The sequence below is a fragment of the Podarcis vaucheri genome (assembly GCF_965113315.1).
Source record: "Podarcis vaucheri genome assembly, chromosome: 4".
NCBI lineage: Eukaryota > Metazoa > Chordata > Lepidosauria > Squamata > Lacertidae > Podarcis > Podarcis vaucheri.
In genome coordinates this window covers 11726588-11746726 of record NC_138762.1, presented here as the reverse complement: position 1 = coordinate 11746726, position 20139 = coordinate 11726588, and the positions used below count along the sequence as shown (strand labels likewise).

At 45.6% G+C, this 20139-nt stretch overlaps 1 protein-coding gene and 1 long non-coding RNA gene across 2 annotated transcripts in view; one reads left to right on the top strand and one right to left on the bottom strand.

Moving 5' to 3' along the window:
* Positions 1-20139, top strand: part of GAB2 (GRB2 associated binding protein 2) — a 147320-nt gene that overhangs the window by 39584 nt on the left and 87597 nt on the right. The window lies entirely within an intron of this gene.
* Positions 836-11237, bottom strand: LOC309530664. Its single transcript, XR_014218825.1, has 3 exons — positions 10977-11237; positions 7618-7723; positions 836-892 (listed from the first exon to the last, which is right to left on the bottom strand). It is a non-coding gene; the product is annotated as an uncharacterized lncRNA (long non-coding RNA).

The window sequence follows — 20139 nt, the reverse complement described above, 5'->3', positions numbered from 1 at the left end:
TGGAATCCAACCACATCTGGAAGGTTACCCAGTTCTGCACTAAACAAAAATGTATCATCACATCAATCCAGACCAGTAGTTTTTGTGTTTTTCACAGAGCTTTAAAAGCCTCTGGTTCCCAGTAGGACCATGCAAGGCAAGTCAGAGTCATCTTGCTGCCGTTCTTTATATTTGTAGCTCCACAGGTAGAAACACCAGGGATAGTCCTCTGGCATATTGGAAAACGGGTTGCTTAATAAGTCTGCTTTACAGGCTCTCAAACATTTGACCTGAGCTTTGATTTCAAAGCAAAGCTGTTTACACAACCTCTCCTCTTTGCACTTTAATTAAGACAAATTTGCGAAAACTGAGCTGCGAGGTGGCTGAGATCCAAGGTTTTGCCAGCTGACCTTGCAGGGAGACACTTAGCATAGAAAGGGGGCAGGCAGGTTTAGCTCTCTTGTTCGGCGTTCAAACATCGGGGAGGACTATAATTCCCCCCCCCCAATTTTTTATTATAGGTTTTCACAATATTATAAACAAAAAAACACACACAAGACAAACAAACATAAATCATAGCCTTATTGAAAATTCCACTTATTAACTTTGTTAATTGACTTCCTCGCTTCCCCTTGGTTGAATTTCATTGCATGTCCTTTTAACGGTTTTCCAAATCCCAATTCTTACGAAATTTAACTTCAACATTAACATCCTTAAATCTTCACCTTATGGAATTAAACATATTAATTCATCACTTAACATAAATAAAATCCTAAGCCAATTAAGTATCTGCAAACTATTTTCAATTAATTTAACTTAACAAATTTAACTAAATAATCATTAAATTTATTCCACTCTATAGCTCAGCGGTAGCCTCGCATGCGGAAGGTCTCTGATTCAGTCCTCTGCACGTCTAAGTAAAAAATACAAATACAAAATACACATTAAGGTTTTCAATAAAAATCAAGGTTTGTTTTTAAAAAGCCAAACAGTTAAAAGTATACATTATAAACACTCAAATTACGGATTGAAATAAGCATCAACTTTAAATGTCTGGATAGGTTTGCCTATAGGCACTAAAAGAACACAGTGACGGCACCTGCTTAATGTCAATGGGCGGTGAGTTCCAAAGAGTAGGATAGGAGCTGCCACACTAAAAATAATACACCTTAAGTGTGCTTATTTTTGGATAGATTCTGCCCCACAGCGCTTTGTGTGGAGCGGCTGAGTGGAACGAGCACATGGCGTTCTGTGGGTTTCGCATGAAAAGAACTTGGAGTTACAATAAGATTTGCACAGGTCGGTCCTTGTGTCTTCAAAAAAACGCTTTCCAGTTTAACAACCTTCCTATCTCCCTCCGCTGCCTTATTTACCCATATATTACAGGACAGTCACCCTGTCAGTTGTCGTGCCAGGATGAAGCGCTGTCAACCATAACAGCGCATTCAGCATCTGAAGTCCAAAGGGATCAAAAATAGTAGGAAAAAATCTTGACCAGACTGAAATCATTGAGAGGTAGCTGGGCCGATTCTTTGGCCTGAGTTAAAGCGATTTGTGGGCCTACATGTTTTCTTCACCAGTTCCCTCCCCACCTTCTCCCCCCATTTTTTTTTTGGGGGGGTGTTATCTGCTGGATTCAGGGCACAGGAGGGTGGTGAGCAACTTCCGTTCTCCCTCTCCACCATGAGACCAAGATGACAACCCACCATGAATTTAAGGAGGCAAACGTGCCAGGGCTTTACCCCCATGTTTAAGTCCCAGCTGAAGGACCAGTTTTTTGAGAACTGCATGTCAAGGCTGGACCAACCACAATCCTCTTTGGTTTCCGTTTCTGGTCACGTTGTTGGCATCCGTCTGTCTCGAAAGATGATGGAGTTCGCCTCCGAGGGTGAAGTCAAACGGCTGCGTTGACAGCACTGAAGTGACCTCTCCAGGGCACAAGCCTGGGCAGAGTGTAGGGATGATTATTCTTTATTTATTCTTATTTTAAATTATTTATTGTTATTATTATTATTATTACAGTGGTACAGTGGCTTCAGGTTACAGACTCTCGGGTTAAGAACTTTGCTTCAGGATGAGAATAGAAATCGTGCTCCAGTGGTGCGGCAGCAGCGGGAGGCCCCATTAGCTAAAGTGGTGCTTCTGGTTAAGAACAGTTTCAGGTTAAGAACAGACCTCCGGAACGAATCAAGTACTTAACCCGAGGTACCACGGTATTATTATTATTATTTATACCCCACCCATCTGGCTGGGTTTCCCAGTGCCACTCGAAGAAAACCCAATCGTCATTTGCTCCGATTCAGCAGTAAACGGTGGGTTTGGGGGGGCGGCAGAAGTGTTGGATGAGTGAAGGGACCCCTGACCGTTAGGTCCAGTCGTGGCCGACTCTGGGGTTGTGGCACTCATCTTGCTTTATTGGCCAAGGGAGCCAGCGTACAGCTTCCAGGTCATGTAGCCAGCATGACTAAGCCACTTCTGGCGAACCAGAGCAGCGCACGGAAACACCGTTTACCTTCCCGCCGGAGCGATACCTATTTATCTACTTGCACTTTGGCGTGCTTTCGGACTGCTAGGTTGGCAGGAGCTGGGACCGAGCAACGGGAGCTCACCCTGTCGTGGGGATTCGAACCCCCAACCTTCTGATCGGCAAGCCCTAGGCTCTGTGGTTTAACCCACAGCACCACCCATGTCCCCTTGGATGAGCCCTAAACCCCCCCCTTTTTTACCATTTCTGCAACTGGTTGGATGTCTTGCTCCATTAGGGGGTCATTGCTTCCCCTCCTTCCACACCTAAACCTAGGAGCTCTAATTTTATCTCTGCCAATTCCTGAGCGGTGAAAGGGAGATGATGAGGCCGGCAAACATGTCTTCCCTTCCTATGAATATTTCACCGGCACGATCGCCCAAGGTTACCTTAGCGGTAAGACGGACAGCGCTGCCTCCCTGGGAATTTGCGAGATTTTAAAAAAGCGAATATTAAGTGTTTCCGCGAAGCTGCTCCATTCGTTGTCGGGCCGGCGAGTGATTTTGCCGTTGTCGTGGCAACGACTACCGTTGCACGGTGGGGATAAGGAGCACTTTTTGTGGGGGGGGGAGGAGAGAGAATCCTTTTCACCATGCAGAGAGAAAGCTCGTAATTTTAGACGCCTTCCCGTAATTATTTGGACACAAAGGTCACCTCTTGTAGGGTGCTTGGGACAGAAGATAAAAGTTTTCAACCTTCTGAGACAATTTTAATTAAAAGATTTGCCCTCCAGTACCCAGAAACCCAGTATTATTATTGTTGTTATTATTATTAATTTTTTAAGGACTCATTTTGGTTTTCCCCTTTATGTGTACACACATCTATTTAAAAATAAATTCCGATGGGAAGGTCATCATCCACCTCCTCTGTGTTTGTTTTGGCCTGGGATGCCATTCCACGTTCCTAGAAAAGTTCCCTAGGCCTTTTTTAAAAACTCTCAGGGAATGTCGTGGGTGCAAATGCCTTGGACCCTCTCCAGTTTGTGCAGAAAGTCCCCTCAAAGGACAGGCTCAAGATCGCTTAAGATTTGGTACCCCCCCCCCAACAACTCTCATTTCTTTCCTTAGTCCTTGGTAGTTCCAGAATTAGAAGTATAGATTTCTTTTTTCCATTGCAGGCCCTGCCTGTGTAGGAGTAGGGATGGATGGATCTGACCATTGCGGTTTCTCTCAGTTTTTTTGTTTTTCCAGCCTAATTTCAGTTTGCCATTTTTCCACCTCCGTCTGTGCATTTTTTAAAAAGTCCTCATAAAATAATCCATCATCATCTGAGTGAGCATTTCTTCCCCTGTACAAATTTTTGCATGCAGTTTTCCCATGTATCTTGCGACATACGCACATTTAACTTCTGCACATTCAGCTTTATGCTTTGGGCACCCCAAAAAAAATAAAAAGGGGATGGAAAGGGGGCAGGGCATCCGGGGGGGGGGAGAGACTTTGGCAATCCCACCCACCATCAAAGTCAATGTGTTTTGACTAGACAGAATTTTGGCTTTATGCATTACCCACAGAACGCAGCCTCAGCGTATGTTGAGTCGTGTGGTTTAATGCATTTTGTACAATATTTTTACATATATACCTGCAAACACCGTTTAAACCTCTGGAAACCCTTTAAAAAACCAAAAATCTACCCAACTCCACCACAATTGCTCCCACAAACCACCTCTCTAAGACTCCAACTCTTCTCTGGACTCAAAGGCTGGTGCAAGAAATAATACATATAGATCAGGCAGGCTTCCTTCCGGGCAGGCAGATGAGAGACAATGTTAGGAACATAATAAATATTTTGGAATATCTGTCTGTAAGGAATGAGAAGCAAGCCTTATTAATGTTTGTGGACGCAGAGAAGGCTTTCGATAATGTATCGTGGGAATTTATGTTAAAAAATTTAGAAATGATGGAAGTGGGGAATGAATTTTACAACGGAATAAGGGCAATTTATTCGGAACAGAGAGCTAAATTGATTGTGAATAATATATATACAGAAGAGTTCAAGATATCGAAAGGTACTAGACAGGGGTGTCCTCTTTCGCCGTTACTATTTATAATAGTCCTGGAAGTCCTTCTGGGTTCAATAAGGAACAACGATAAAATAAAGGGGGTTACAATCGGCAAAAATGAATACAAGATCAAAGCCTTTGCTGATGACATAGTAATAACGATTGAAGAACCAAAAAACAGCTTAAATGAGGTATTGAAGGAAATAGAACAGTTTGGCAAAGTGGCTGGATTTACGCTAAATAAGAAAAAAACAAAAATAATGGTTAAAAATATAGATCAGACTCTAGTGGATGAACTGCAACGAGAATCAGGAATTGATGTGGCCAAAAAAGTAAAGTATTTGGGAATATGGTTGACCCCCAAGAATATTGATTTATATCAGAATAATTATACTCCGGTGTGGAACGGAATAAAGAAAGATTTGGAAGCCTGGGGTAGAATGAAACTGTCCTTTTGGGGCAGAATATCAGCGATTAAAATGTGTGTGCTCCCAAAGATGATATTTTTGTTTCAGATGATCCCTATAATCAGGGGAACAAGTATATTCAAAGAGTGGCAAAGAACGCTCTCGAGATATATCTGGCAGGGCAAGAAGCCAAGGATACAATTTAAGCTGCTGACAGACGCTAAGGAAAGAGGCGGTTTTGCTCTGCCAGACCTAAAACTCTATTACGAGGCGTCCTGTCTATGCTGGCTAAAGGAGTGGATAAAACTAAATAATAATAAATTGTTAGATCTAGAGGGCCATGATAATAGATCGGGATGGCACGCCTATTTGTGGCGGGAGAAGAAGAAAATCCACAAAAGTTTCACTAATCATGTCATCAGGGGCTCTATAATAGAGGTTTGGGACAGGTACAAAAATATTCTGGAATTTAAAACCCCGCATTGGTTGTCACCACTAGAGGTAATGTCGGTAAAAAAAACGAATATGAGACCAAATTGGATAACTTATGGCGAATTGGTAGTGAAAGTGGGGGAGAAATGGAAATTTAAGCCATATGAACAAGTGAAGGATCAGGTCTATGATTGGCTACACTATTTCCAGGCAAATGCAATGTTTAACAAAGATCTCAAAGAAAGGGGATATATAGAAAAAGCGTCTAAATTTCAATCAGATATAATTGATAATGATGTTAAGATAATTTCGAAAATGTACAAAATACTTTTGGAATGGCAAACAAAGGACGAGGAAATCAAGTCGGTTATGATTAAGTGGGCCAGAGATTTTGGTCACAGCATACAATTAGAGGATTGGGAAAAGGTATGGAACGAAAATATGAAATTCACTGCATGTACAGCACTGAAGGAAAATATAATGAAGATGGTGTACAGGTGGTATATCACACCGGTAAAACTGTCAAAAATGTATAAGACATGTAACAAGTGCTGGAAATGCAAAGAAAAAGAGGGATCTCTCTTCCACATGTGGTGGGATTGTAGGAAGGTGAGGGGTTTCTGGGAATTGATTTATTGTGAATTGAAAAAGATGTTTAAATACTCGTTTGTTAAGAAGCCAGAGTCCTTCCTATTAGGTATAACAGGAAGAGAGATAAAAAGACGGGACTATAAACTGTTCCAGTATGCTGTGACAGCGGCAAGAATACTGATGGCCCAGAGGTGGAGACAGGAGGAAATGCCGACTCTGAGCGACTGGAGGATGAAACTTATAGATTACGCCGAATTAGACAAATTAACTGGAAGAATAAGATATCAAAAAGATCAAAAATTCACTGAGGACTGGGGGAAGTTCGCGGTATATCTGGAAACTATATGTGACCAACAAACAACGCTAGTGGGCTTTAAAGAGACTTTGTAATACTATAAGGAATATTGCAAGACAGAATTAGAGAGGTGTAAACTAATAGTAAGCTAGCAATATTATATAGGAAAATGCGAGGAAATAAGAACAATGGATGATTGTGGGAGGTGCTGGTGGAGGCTTCAAAAGTGTAAATATGTAAGTATGTTGTAACCAATATAAGTAAAAGAAAAACTGAATAAAAATCTAATTGCAAAAAAAAAACAAAGGCTGGTGCAAAGGCTTCTGGGATTGCTAAATACTGTTTTTGTGCAATTTTTGCCCCTTTTGTGCCGTTTGCGGGTTCGCAGCGATGCGCAAGTGTGTGGTCGCGCATGCCTTGAATGTGCATGGGGAGTTGTCTGTAATTTTAGATGGAAGTACTGATGGCTATTGTTTTTATTTTTACTCATATGTTGTTTAATTGATTTCTAAAATACTGATAGCTAAGTAAAGGTAAAGGACCCCTGGACAGTTAAGTCCAGTCAAAGGCGACTATGGGGTTGCGGCGCTCATCTTGCTTTCAGGCCGAGGGAGCTGGCGTTTGTCCACAGACAGATTTCCAGGTCATGTGGCTAGCATGACTAAACCGCTTCTGGCACAACGGGACTCCATGAGTGCACAGAAACGCCGTTTACCTTCCCGCCACAGTGGTACCTATTTATCTACTTGCACTGGTGTGCTTTCGAATTGCTAGGTTGGCAGGAGCTGGGACAGAGCAATGGGAGCTCACCCCGTCACAGGGATTCGAACCACCGACCTTCTGATCGGCAAGCCCAAGAGGCGCAGTGGTTTAGACCACAGCACCACCCACATGATAGCTATTGCATTCTCATTGTGAGTTGACAGCCTGTCTTGTGTGTTGTCATTGCATGTGTGTTTTCTGTCCTTTATTTTAAAAAACGAACCTGTTTTTTCCCCTTCCTTGTTAGGTTTGACACTTAAATAGTAAATACTGAAAAGAAAGTGGAATTACCAATGAAATCTAGCAAAACACAGTCTGGGGTTCAGCACCCCTATGTGAGTCTTTGGCCACCCTGAACCCCTGAACTCAGTCTCTTGGCTAGTGGGCTTGATCACTAATTGTCTTCCTCGCTTAATGGGAGAGAAGGAGGTGAGGCCTTGTGTCAAATGGATGATGTTTGATTCATTTCCTAGCTCTTTCTTCCTGAAGATAAAAAGCTACCCATCTATCTGCTTTCTGCCAATTCGGAACAGGCTCTCAAAAGGAGGAGCTGGTTCGTACGAGGCAGGCGTCGCAGGTATGCGTGTCCATTAGGGAGATGTTTTCTTGCTGGATGACAATAACCTACCTGCAGTTTAGTCCAGGAGAAATTTCACCCCTCCGTTCTTCATTGTGAACACACTCCAGATAGATGCAGTTGTTAGCACAGTGACTGGAATAAAGCAGATGGGAGTCTGGAAAGGAAAGAAGTTTGTATTGCATTGCAGAGGTAAACGGAACAAAAATACCATAAAATACAGTGGTACCTCGGGTTACATACGCTTCAGGTTACAGACTCCGCTAACCCAGGAATAGTGCTTCAGGTTAAGAACTTTGCTTCAGGATGAGAACAGAAATCGTGCTCTGGCGGCGCGGCGGCAGCAGGAGGTCCCGTTAGCTAAAGTGGTGCTTCAGGTTAAGAACAGTTTCAGGTTAAGAACGGACCTCTGGAACGAATTAAGTACTTAACCCGAGGTACCACTGTATGAGGAGAAATAAGCAGAAAAGTTGGTCTTCCTTAAGCCAGGCCTACACAGGGGGGAAATACTCATTGAGAACCACTTTTCCTTCGAACTCCTCCAGCTGTCAAATCTTAGCCATCTTCCTTGCTGACAGCTAGTTCCTAACTGACTAGGTCCTCCAGGCAATTGGAGTCTGCTGTCATCCATGCCCATAACAGAGTCACACGCTGATGATCTCCGCTATTGTGCTCCCAACAGGATGAGATCATGACAGGACGGCAGGGATTTTCATCTTGCTGACGTTGTTAATTGTAATCAATAATAACAGCAGCGGTAAATTAATTCACAGGTCGCTTAGTCGCCGACGTGGCTTCTAAGCGGCTTGCAAGTATAAAGCCAATTGTAAAACAACAACAGCAACATAATTAAAAGGCACAGTGGAAAAGCACCATTGGAATAAAAACCCACAGTTCAAATGTGCACACGCTAAAAGGGCCATTAAAACTGCACCACGATTTCAAAAAGCCAAGTAAAACAGGAGGTCTAGGTCGGGGAGAGCAAACCAATGTTTGTCTTAAACAGGTGTGTCTTCAAGAGCTGGCAGAATGCCAATACTGATGGGGGTCTTTCGTATTTCAGCAGGGAGAGCATTCCTTGCTGCTGGGGCCACCACTGAGAAAGCCCACCTCCAGGTTGCCACATGGCAGTAAGGGAAAGGAGGGTAGGAAACCTACTCCAGAGTTGCCAAGGGCCTTATATGTAAATAAAGGTAAAGGGACCTCTGACCGTTAGGTCCAGTTGCGGACGACTCTGGGGTTGTGGCGCTCATCTCGCTTTATTGGCCAAGGGAGCCGGCGTACAACTTCCGGGTCATGTGGCTAGCATGACTAAGCCGCTTCTGGCAAACCAGAGCAGTGCACGGAAACGCCGTTTACCTTCCCGCTGGAGCGGTACCTATTTATCTACTTGAACTTTGACATGCTTTCAAACTGCTAGGTTGGCAGGAGCTGGGACTGAGCAACGGGAGCTCACAACAACTTACATATAAGCTCACAACGGGAGCTTATATGTAAGTAGTAAGTCCTTAAAGCTGGTGTACATTAAGTCCCTGAAGCATGTATGGGGGGGGGAGGAATAGGATTGAGCGAGTAAAGGGGCATACTTGAGATTTTAAAGGAATCACAAGTGGTGTGGAGGGAGTATTAGTTGGTCAGCTAGCGTTAAAACTTCATATTTTGATTTAGTGATTGTGAGCACTCCCTGGTGAGATTAGGGGGCTTCAGGGTTGGAGAGGGTGTAAATTTTGCCCTACCTTTTAGTACCTCACCTGGTGGGGCAGAGCTGTAGCAGTGACCCACAGTGGGAGGGGCAAAGTGATAGTGAGGTCAGGGCTGGGGGGGGGAGTTGGACGTCATTGTGCGATGCGTCACCCCAAAAGAGGGTAAAAAAAAATAAAGGACCCCTGGACGGTTAAGTCCAGTTAAAGGCAACTATGGGGTTGTGGCACTCATCTCGCTTTCAGGCCGAGGGAGCCGGCGTTTGTCCACAGACAGTTTTCTGGGTCATGTGGCCAGCAGGACTGAACCGCTACTGGCACACGGAGGACCATGACGAGTGCCAGAGCACACGGAAATGCCGTTTACCTTCCCACCACAGCGGTACCTATTTATCTACTTGCACTGATGTGCTTTTGAACTGCTAGGTTGGCAGGAGCTGGGACAGAGCAACGGGAGCTCACCCCGTCGCGGGAATTCGAACCGCCGACCTTCCGATCAGCAAGCCCAAGAGTCTCAGTGGTTTAGACCACAGCGCCACCCGCGTTCCACCCAAAGGAGGACAAACCAAAGATATGCCCAGGATTTCACTGTGATAACATATATATCACACTTATATATGTGCAGTATATGATAGTATCATGTGATATATGTGATAACATATATATAGAAGCAAATTTGGAAGGAAGTAAGATCACCCAGCCCTTCACATACAGAGCTGTCCACTGTATAGCAGGATACGTGCCCATCCCTGTTTAATAACCCCCAAGGCCAAATATTTAATTCTACTATAAAAAGCAATGGTGTTTATGACTTGTGGGTCTCAAGGTATTTGCAGGCTAAGCCAGTGTTATTTTCAACCCAGCAGGCTATTAATATGCTGGCAGCATCTTTAAATGTCAGGACGTAAACTTTTTATTTCCACAAGTACCAGCAGGGGGGGGGCAGTGTGCTGTTGGGATAATTTGGAGGGCTGGCTAGGCGAGACAAACGTGCAGAGCAGAGGCAAAGGGGTGGATCAAAACCCAGGAGAAGGAAACATCAAGAATTGTGGTGCGAAAGGTCTCGGTCAGGTCAGGTCAAGCCTAAGCATCAGGCTTAGGTTACGGACAGGTGCTTCAGGGTCCAAATAGGGCAATAACTTTCCATCAATAGTTTGGGTTTTGTGACTGTTTCTAGAATATTGCATATGATCATACATGGGTACATTCTGTAGGAATGGATTTAGGCACTAGGAGAGAATATATTGTTATTGTCCTTCCTTGCTCACATGAGCGAGTACCATCTTTTGCAGCTTAAACGCAGAAGTTAAGACAAGGTTGATTTAACCTTCTAGAAATAATAATCCAGGGTGCTTGAAAGGCACACCGGACTTTCCCTAGTGTTAACCCCTTTAAGGCATCCCTCCCCCCCCACTTAAAAATAACATGTGCACATATGCACACACACAGTGGTGCCTCGGGTTAAGTACTTAATTCGTTCCAGAGGTCCGTTCTTAACCTGAAACTGTTCTTAACCTGAAGCACCACTTTAGCTAATGGGGCCTCCCGCTGCTGCCGCACCACTGGAGCACGATTTCTGTTCTCATCCTGAAGCAAAGTTCCTAACCCGAGGTACTATTTCTGGGTTAGCGGAGTCTGTAACCTGAAGCGTATGTAACCCGAGGTACTACTGTAGTGTTTTGTGAAGAAGTAAAAGTAGTATTTACTTACAAAATCTATGTCTTGAAGCAACAGTTACAGTAGCAAAAGGAAGGCAGGTTATAACAGGGGTAGGCAACTTAAGACCCAGGAGCTGGATCCGGCCCAATCGCCTTCTCAATCCAGCTTGCGGACAGTCCAGGAATCAGAGTGTTTTTACATGAGTAGAATGTTTCTTTTTATTTAAAATGCATCTCTGGGTTATTTGTGGGGCCTGCCTGGTGTTTTTACATGAGTAAAATGTGTCCTTTTATTTAAAATACATCTCTGGGTTATTTGGCGGGCATCGGAATTTGTTCATTCCCCCCCCCCCAAAATATATATATATATATATATATATATAGTCCAGCCCACCACATGGTCTGAGGAACGGTGGACCGGCCCACGGCTGACAAAGGTTGCTGACCCCTGGTTTATAACTACTATCTAAGTTACAACAGTACAAAATCCTAAATTCCAAATGGTGTCTGAGCTGCAGAGCTCAGACACACGCGTGTGGTCAGCTTGGAGGGATGATGCGGAAAGAGAGTTTCCAATACAAGAAGCAGGTATGTCGTGTCACAGTTTCCTGCCATGGCAGACAAAGGAAGTGACCTCACAAGAGTTCTCTCTAGCAAACTTTACAGGAAAGCTCTATGACCCTCGGCCCCTTCATATACCTATCTGGGAAAGCATGAATTGTTGGTTTGACTGCAATAATGTCCCACACATTGAACATGTGGCCAGCTGCACATCTGATCTGTAATATACCATATTTTTTGCTCTATAAGACTCACTTTTTCCCTCCTAAAAAGTAAGGGGAAATGTGTGTGCGTCTTATGGAGCGAATGCAGGCTGCGCAGCTATCCCAGAAGCCAGAACAGCAAGAGGGATTGCTGCTTTCACTGCGCAACTATCCCTCTTGTTGTTCTGGCTTCTGAGATTCAGAATATTTTTTTTCTTGTTTTCCTCCTCCAAAAACTAGGTGCGTCTTGTGGTCTGGTGCGTCTTATAGAGCGAAAAATACGGTACATTCATTCCGTCGGTTTTTGTGTTGATTTTTCGAATTCACTACCCGTACAGTGATTCACACAAGCATCTTTGCAGACTCTTTGTACATGTGTACATCACTTGTCATGTGTGAACACCACTTCCCCTCTTTCTTCACTGTAACATGTGGTTTCATCTCCTTGTTTGAGTCATTTCCCGGGATCTCATTTCCTGGAAGAGAGTGAGCGGGGAAAGGGTCTATTTCACCGAGGTCCAGCGTGGGGGCATCCGATTGGCAGTTGGTCCCTTACCTTTCCCGCCCAGACCTGGCCACAGTGATCCATGCGACGGTCACCTCCAGGCTTGACTACTGTAATTTGCTCTACGCGGGGCTGCCCTTGAAGCTGTCCCACAAACTCCAGCTGGTGCAGAATGCTGCAGCGAGGCTCCTCACAGGGTCCCTGCCATGGGAGCATATTCACCCAGTGCTTTTCCAGCTGCACTGGCTCCTGATGGAATACAGGGTCAGATTTAAGATGCTGGTTTTGACCTTTAAAGCCCTTCACGGCCTAGGACCCTCATATCTATGGGACCACCTCTCCCGGTATGCCCCATGGAGGACCTTAAGGTCCATAAATAGTAACACCCGAGAGGTCCCGGGCCCTAAGGAAGTCAGATTAGCCTCAACCAGAGCCAGGGCCTTTTCAACATTGGCTCCAGCCTGGTGGAACGCTCTGTCTCATGAGACCAGGGCCCTGCAGGATCTGATTTCTTTCCGCAGGGCCTGTAAGACAGAGTTGTTCCGCCTGGCCTTTGGCTTGCAATCACATTGGTCCCCTCCCCCTCTTTCCTTTTTCCTTCTGTGATGGAACTCCCATTTGGGGACTTCCCTGGCTTTTTTTCTGGCCCACGTCGGATCAGTCTGGATAGTTGGCCTTGGTGAAGACTTGATGTTTTCATCCCCCAAAAAGTTTTTGATTTGAGTTTCTACTGAAATGAGTCTGCATTTTAATGTTGTGTTTTAATCTTGTTTTTAAGTTGTATTTCAATCAATTGTTTTTATACCTGGTGTTAGCCGCTCTGAGCCCAGTCTTGGCTGGGGAGGGCAGGGTATAAATAAAATAGGAGGAGGAGGAGGATGGTCTGGAAGGTCTATTGGCGTGATCCAGCAGGGCAGACTCTTCTTAACATCCTTAGGTTCTGTGCTCTGTGTGACTGTGTGCTGGCAAACCACACCACAATTGCTGTCCTGAGCTCTATGTCGGAAAGTTGGGATGTCGGAAACAAATTCCATAGGGGACAATTCATGCCTAATCTTTTCCCCACCCACTATTTTTCCCTCTTCCAGCCAAGCTCTGAAAATGGAAGAAGCAGAGGGTGGCAGTCAGTTAGGGAAGGGCATTTGCAAACAGAATTGGCAAAAACCAGGAAAACTTGATCCTCCCTTGTAAATCTCCCCTCCTGCATTTGCGTTAACTGGCGGATGAATGTTTTGGAAATGCGTTTTTTTTTGGGGGGGGGGGATACTGTGCAGTCCTGCCCTCACGTAGATGTTTTTGGCAGAATGTTTTCGGACGTCCTCATGTCCAGATCCTCCACATTCGCTTTGCAAAGTGCTCTGGGCCTTCTCTGGGAGGAGAGGCCTGAGAGAGAGAGTTAATATTAGGTCATCTGAGCTGTATGTCTCTGCCAGACGAGATTTGTTCATAGTGATGTTATACGCTCGCCTAATTCCAAGAGGTTGAAGTGCTAAAACTCTCCCGCCCCGGGAGGCTATCCTGCGCTCTAAGGTTTCACGGCGGTGTATCATGAATCTCTGGTGCCTGGGGTTTTTGTGCTGCGTTCAGTACATATCTGGACTTACTGTGCATTTGCTTAAACTTCTGGCGCTGAAACTCCTTTCTGGTTGTGAAAGTCACTATCCTGAAACTTGTAGGTTTATTTATTTTTTTTAGTTTCTAGACCTCATGGCTCTGGAGCAGGGTTCAATTCCTGAATTGCAGGGGTTGGGCTAGATGACCCTTGGGTCCCTTCCAACTTTACTCTGTTCTATTCTATTCTATTCACCCAAATAATCCCTGGATTTTTGAAGGTGGCGCTGTGGGTTAAACCACAGAGCCCAGGACTTGCTGATCAGAAGGTCGGCAGTTTGAATCCCCACGACAGGGTGAGCTCCCGTTGCTCGGTCCCTGCTCCTGCCAACCTAGCAGTTCGAAAGCAAGTAGATAAATAGGTACCGCTCCAGCGGGAAGGTAAACGGCGTTTCCGTGCGCTGCTCTGGTTCGCCAGAAGCGGCTTAGTCATGCTGGCCACGTGACCCAGAAGCTGTACGCTGGCTCCCTTGGCCAATAAAGCGAGATGAGCGCCGCAACCCCAGAGTTGGTCACGACTGGACCTAATGGTCAGGGGTCCCTTTACCTTTTTACTTACATATAAGCTCCCGTTGTGAGCTTATATGTAAGTATTTGTGAGCTCCCCTTGCTCTGTCCCAGCTCCTGCCAACCTAGCAGTTTGAAAGCATGCCAGTGCAAGTAGATAAATAAATAGGTACCGCTCTGGTGGGAAGGTAAACAGCGTTTCTGTGTACTGCTCTGGTTCGTCAGAAGCGGCTTAGTCCTGCTGGCCACATGACCCGGAAGCTGTACCCCAGCTCCCTCAGCCAATAAAGCGAGATGAGCGCCGCAACCCCAGAGTCGGTCATGACTGGACCTAATGGTCAGGGGTCCCTTTACCTTTACTTTAAGCAAAGCAAACATATGGAGATACATTAAATCTGCACATTTTCTTCTGATTTCTCCATGGCAGAATTTGTCAGCCCCCCCCAAAAAAAAAAATTCTCATTGAGCAGAAGCCCTTAGCTAAATCCTGTACCACATGCTTTACATGCAAAAGTTCCCAGGTTCCATTCCTGGCCAGTACAGCTAGGACTGTGGGAGAGATTCCTTTCTGCAACTTTCTGGAAAGCTGCTACCAGTGAACATCAATACTACTGAGTATGATGGCCTGAGTTAGTAGAAGACAGTGTCTTAACGTCTTTAAAAATTCCAGTGCTGCACAGACAGGGGTCGCCAATGTGGTAACATCCAGAATGTTGTGGACTACAACTCCCATCAGCCCCCACCGGCATGGGATGGTGGGAGTTGTAGTTCATAATTATTTGGAAGGCACCACATTGGATGGCGCTGTGGGTTAAACCACAAAGCCTAGGACTTGCCGGTCAGAAGGTCGGTGGTTTGAATCCCCGCGACGGGGTGAGCTCCCGTTGTTCGGTCCTAGCTCCTGCCAACCTAGCAGTTCGAAAGCACGTCAAAGTGCAAGTAGATAAATAGGTACTGCTCCGGCGGGAAGGTAAACGGCGTTTATGTGCGCTGCTCTGGTTCACCAGAAGCGGCTTAGTCATGCTGGCCACATGACCCGGAAGCTGTACGCCGGCTCCCTCGGCCAATAAAGCGAGATGAGCGCCGCAACCCCAGAGTCGTCCGCGACTGGATCTAATGGTCAGGGGTCCCTTTACCTTTACCTTACATTGGATATTCCTGTTGTGGAAGGCCAGTGTTGTTTTCAGGATTGTTCCTTGCTAAGTAGAAATGTGTACTCAAGTTATTTGGGTAGGATAATTCACACACGGGAGAAGGAAAGAAGGGCACACTCACAAATCAAACAGGCCCTTGCCGCTCCTTGATGCCATGACACAATGGCTCTCTCGACTTTTGGTGCTTAGCAAATTCCTCGCCCTCGCAGGCAGTTATCACTGGACCTGTCACATAGCCAAGCTAAATAATTAGCTCATAAGCAAGGCTCGCTCAACTCCTTAAATAATATTTTGTTGTGCAAGTCTTTTGGGTTTCTTCTTCTTTTATCAGCAAGGCTAAGCAGGGCCTTGCTCTGAACGCGTCGTTGTAGATCTCCTTCTGGAAAACCAAATTCGACACATTCGCCCTTCCCTCATAAGGAATCCAGCGCCGGGAGAATGAATTCATTGTTAGGATAAGCGATAAATGACTTGCGCATCCTTCTGTGGTGCCTGAAAGTTGTCCCAGAACAGCATCGTTTTGTCTTCTTCATCCCAATGACAACGGCCTGCCATAAGTCCCAGACGTGATTTCAGTGCCCAAAAATATTTCGACATCATCTTTTCCCCGCCAGCTGGTGGTTCCCTCCCAGGCTGATGAGCCTTTCGCCGTTGCAGCCGCAATGCAAGGAAACATGCCTTTGCAGTTGCCGTCTTTCCCAAACTACTGGCTGGGGTGTTCTCGTTTCCTACACCCCTCCCGCTAGTCTTTCTGCCACCTCATCATCATGCTTGCACTTTCCCTCTTTTGGGGCAGAAAACAGCCCTGCAGATGATGTAACTTGGAATTTTTCCGCCCTCAGCGCTCGCTGCAGACAGCCGATGACCACACCATCCTCACAAGACCCATATGGCGAAATGTTACGGTCTGCAGATGGGGGAAAACACTGGCAAACAACAAAGATCTCGGTGTGGGTGTGTCAAAGAGTCTATACTGACTTTTAAAAAATAAATAAAAAATCACAGAGCTGCCTAAACGCTGCAGGCGGGACGCAACACTTGAAATAAAAATTCTGGTGCCAGGATGGAGACCCAGGACCAGAGTGGGAGATCAGAACATGCCTAGCATGAGATTTCTTTTTAGAAGTAGAAGAAATTCAGAATGAGACAACCAGAATGATGGAGCGACATCTGTTAAAACGTATGTGAATTTGGTATTTGGTGCCTTCCTATGTTCTTAGGATGCTGCCATCCTATCCGTCTGTTTAAATATTTGGCTTGAGTGGTACATGCCCTGGTTATCTCCCGCTTGGACTACTGCAATGCACTCTACATGGGGCTACCTTTGAAGGTGACCTGGAAACTACAACTAACCCAGAATTGTGGCAGCTAGACTGGTGACTGGGAGTGGCCACCAAGACCACATAACACCGGTCCTGAAAGATCTACATTGGCTCCCAGTACATTTCTGAGCTCAATTTAAAGTGTTGGTGATGACCTTGAAAGCCCTTAATGGCCCCAGCCCAGCATACCTGGAGGAGCATCTCCACCCCCATCGTTCAGCCTGGACACTAAGGTCCAGCTCCGAGGGCCTTCTGGCAGTTCCCTCACTGCGAGAAGCCAAGTTACAGGGAACCAGGCAGAGGGCCTTCTCGGTGGTGGCACCTGCCCCATGGAACACCCTCCCATCATATGCCAAGGCGATAAGTTACTATCTGACTTTAGAAGACATCTGAAGGCAACCCTGTTTAGGGAAGTTTTGAATGTTTGATGTTTTATCGTGTTTTTAATATTCTGTTGGGAGCTGCCCAGAATGGCTGGGGAAACCCAGCCAGATGGGCGAGGTATAAATTATTATTATTATTATTATTTATTAATGTATGTCGGAAGTCACCCAGAGTGGCCGGGGAAACCTAGTCGGATGGGATATGAATATAATCATCATCATCCGCTTTTCAGTCTCTGGTTTTAGCTGACAGAATGTGGAACTAGTCCCTAGCTACATGTTTTTTTAACATTTTGTGCGGATACTTATTGGGACCTCCGAAGGATTTCTGAAAGCGCTGGAATTCGTGGCCATCCCATGAAGCTGATTGTTGGAAGAGTCAGGTCAGACATCTCAGAAAGAGAGAGAGACTCAAATTTTGAACACATTTCATCCCAAAGCATGCATTTATGCCAGAATGTGCATTTTTGTTTGCACTTAAAACTAAAATACACTGTTGTTGTTGTTCACACTCCCCTGTGATTTCTGCTTTTTGTGTGTGTGCTTTTTGCTGAGGACGACATTGCGAAATTTAGAGCATTGTTAAAACCAATGGGTAGCAGTACTCTGATCTGCATATCAGTCTGGGAAGTACAAAATAGGTGGATTTGCTTAAAAATGTGGGCTGAACAACCTCCTCTGACATCCCTAACCAAGTGGGATGACCCCGCGACCTCTTAATCACATGCAACTCTCTAGGCAGCGTGAGGGCATATTCCTGCAGACAAATTGCCCTAGACCTCCCTGTCTTCGGCACATCTGTTGTATTAACAGCTCAGGAGAGCACGTTCGATGGGGGGGGGGGGTCAGCCGCGAGGTCATCTTCTAATGCAGCGAACCCGTTTGCCCCATGTGCATTAACAAGGAAGGGTGGGTTTTTTTTGCTGCCCATTAAATAATGCATGCAGGTGGAAACCGAGTTTTGAAATGCTTGTCAAATATTCATGGGGTTAAGCAGGGTAGTGGCAGAATCAATGGGGTTGAGGGAGGGGGGATGAAAACAAGCTGGTCCGATTCCTAATCCACTGTAAATCTCAGCTCGTGAGGACGAATTGTTGGGGCTGGGAGGGGTCCGCCAGAAAATTTAGGAGGGGGGTGGAAATATGAACAAGGGAGGTGTCAGCATGGAGAGAATGAGTAGAGGGACTCCTTTGTTTTAATTTCATTTATTTTATAATGCTTTATTATCATTTTGTATGTGCTGGAAGCCACCCAGAGTGGCTGGGGGAACTGACTTAGATGGGCAAGGTGCAATTATTATTATTATTATTATTATTATTATTATTATTATTATTATTATTATTGTTAAGTTGTGGGCGAACATAGCAGACGACACAGCGATTTCTCCAAAGCTGCTCTTTATTTGTAAGCTGGACAGAACTGAACCGCATACAGCTCAGCCAGCCTGCTTTTATAGGCAGCCGGCTGTCAACCTTGTAGCAACAACAACCCAGGGTTTACCACCTAAAATAACTGACGTGGACCTGAGTGAAAACTACATACACAATACTCCTGGTGGCCAGGGTGAGAACTTCAATACATAACAATTATCATTATCATTAGTGTTATTATTAATGTTCTGCTCTTCTACTTAGTAAGTACCCACAGCAGCTTACAGTAGAAATAACAACACAATAAATAATCTTCTTCTTTGGTGATCACTCATAGCCAAGTAAGATTGTCTTCCATAAACACAGTTTTAACAATGAGTCTGTAAGTGACTGTGGAGGCCAAGCCTGGACCCACACATCCTTCCACAGTGGAGACATTGGTTTCCGGGTGGGAGTTGATCACGGTGTGGATTTGCCAAGCGGGCTTTCCTCTTAGCACATTTCTCCTTTGCGTCCTGAGTTTGAGTGTCTTCAAAGCCCATGACACTGTTGGTAAAGGCTGTTCTTCAGCTGGAGCGCTCGCTGGCTAGTGTTTCCCAATTGTTGGTGTTTATACGACATTTTAAAAAATTTGCCTTGATACAGTCTTTAAACCTTTTTTGTTGACCACCAGCATTACGCTTTCCATTTTTAAGTTCGGAATAGAGTAGCTAAGTTTGCACGTGCGCGGGTCACGTTTCGGCGCTTCTGCGCATGCGCGTGACGTGATTTTAACGATCTGCGCATGCGCGCGTGGCAAAACCCGGAAGTAACACGCTCCATTGCTTCCGGGTCGCCGCGGAGCGCAACCAAAATTTGCCCAACCCAAAGCGTATTTATCCCGAGGTATGACTGTATTTCTGTTCTCCGCTAAACCGAGATCAACCAAGGCAACCTCGCTCGAAAAGCCCTGCAGGTTGACTTGTGTTAAGTTGTGTGCAATAATGGAGATCATCCAGCCCCCAAATATGCTGGGGCTACCCAAGACCGGTCACAAGCTATCGTGCTCCAGAAAGCATGTTGCGGGGAGTCAGCTGCCATCCTGCGAACCTCTTTTATCTCCCTCTTGTCTCTTTGAAACCAGGCTCTGTGTGCCCTCCGGTCTTTTGAACTTAACCACACTTTCTCATCTCGTAACCTACGTTCCCCCAAACTTTCCCAGCCAGTCGTTGAGCTAATCGCACTGACAGGTGACGTCTAGCAGCAGGGAAGAAATAGCAACAGCAGCAGCAGCAGCAGCTGGAGAGATGGTTTCCTAGAATGACGTGACACTTGTGATGAGTGCAGAAAGATTTTTCCTTCGTTCTGCAAGGCTGCCTTATATCAGGGATGCGTCAGCCGGGTGTGAACGACATACACACCCCACTTCTCGTTCTAGCAAAACAAAATGCGGGGACTGTCTTGCGGGAGCAGGCCCCAGGTCTGTCGTCTCCAGCATTTGAACTTGTGGTGCTGTCCGGCGTAATTCTCCTTAGAAGTTCACCTGCAGCACCCGAAGGAGATGGCACCAGCATCTGATAATTGGAAGTGTGCTGCCTCTGAATATCTGAAGGCCTGTCC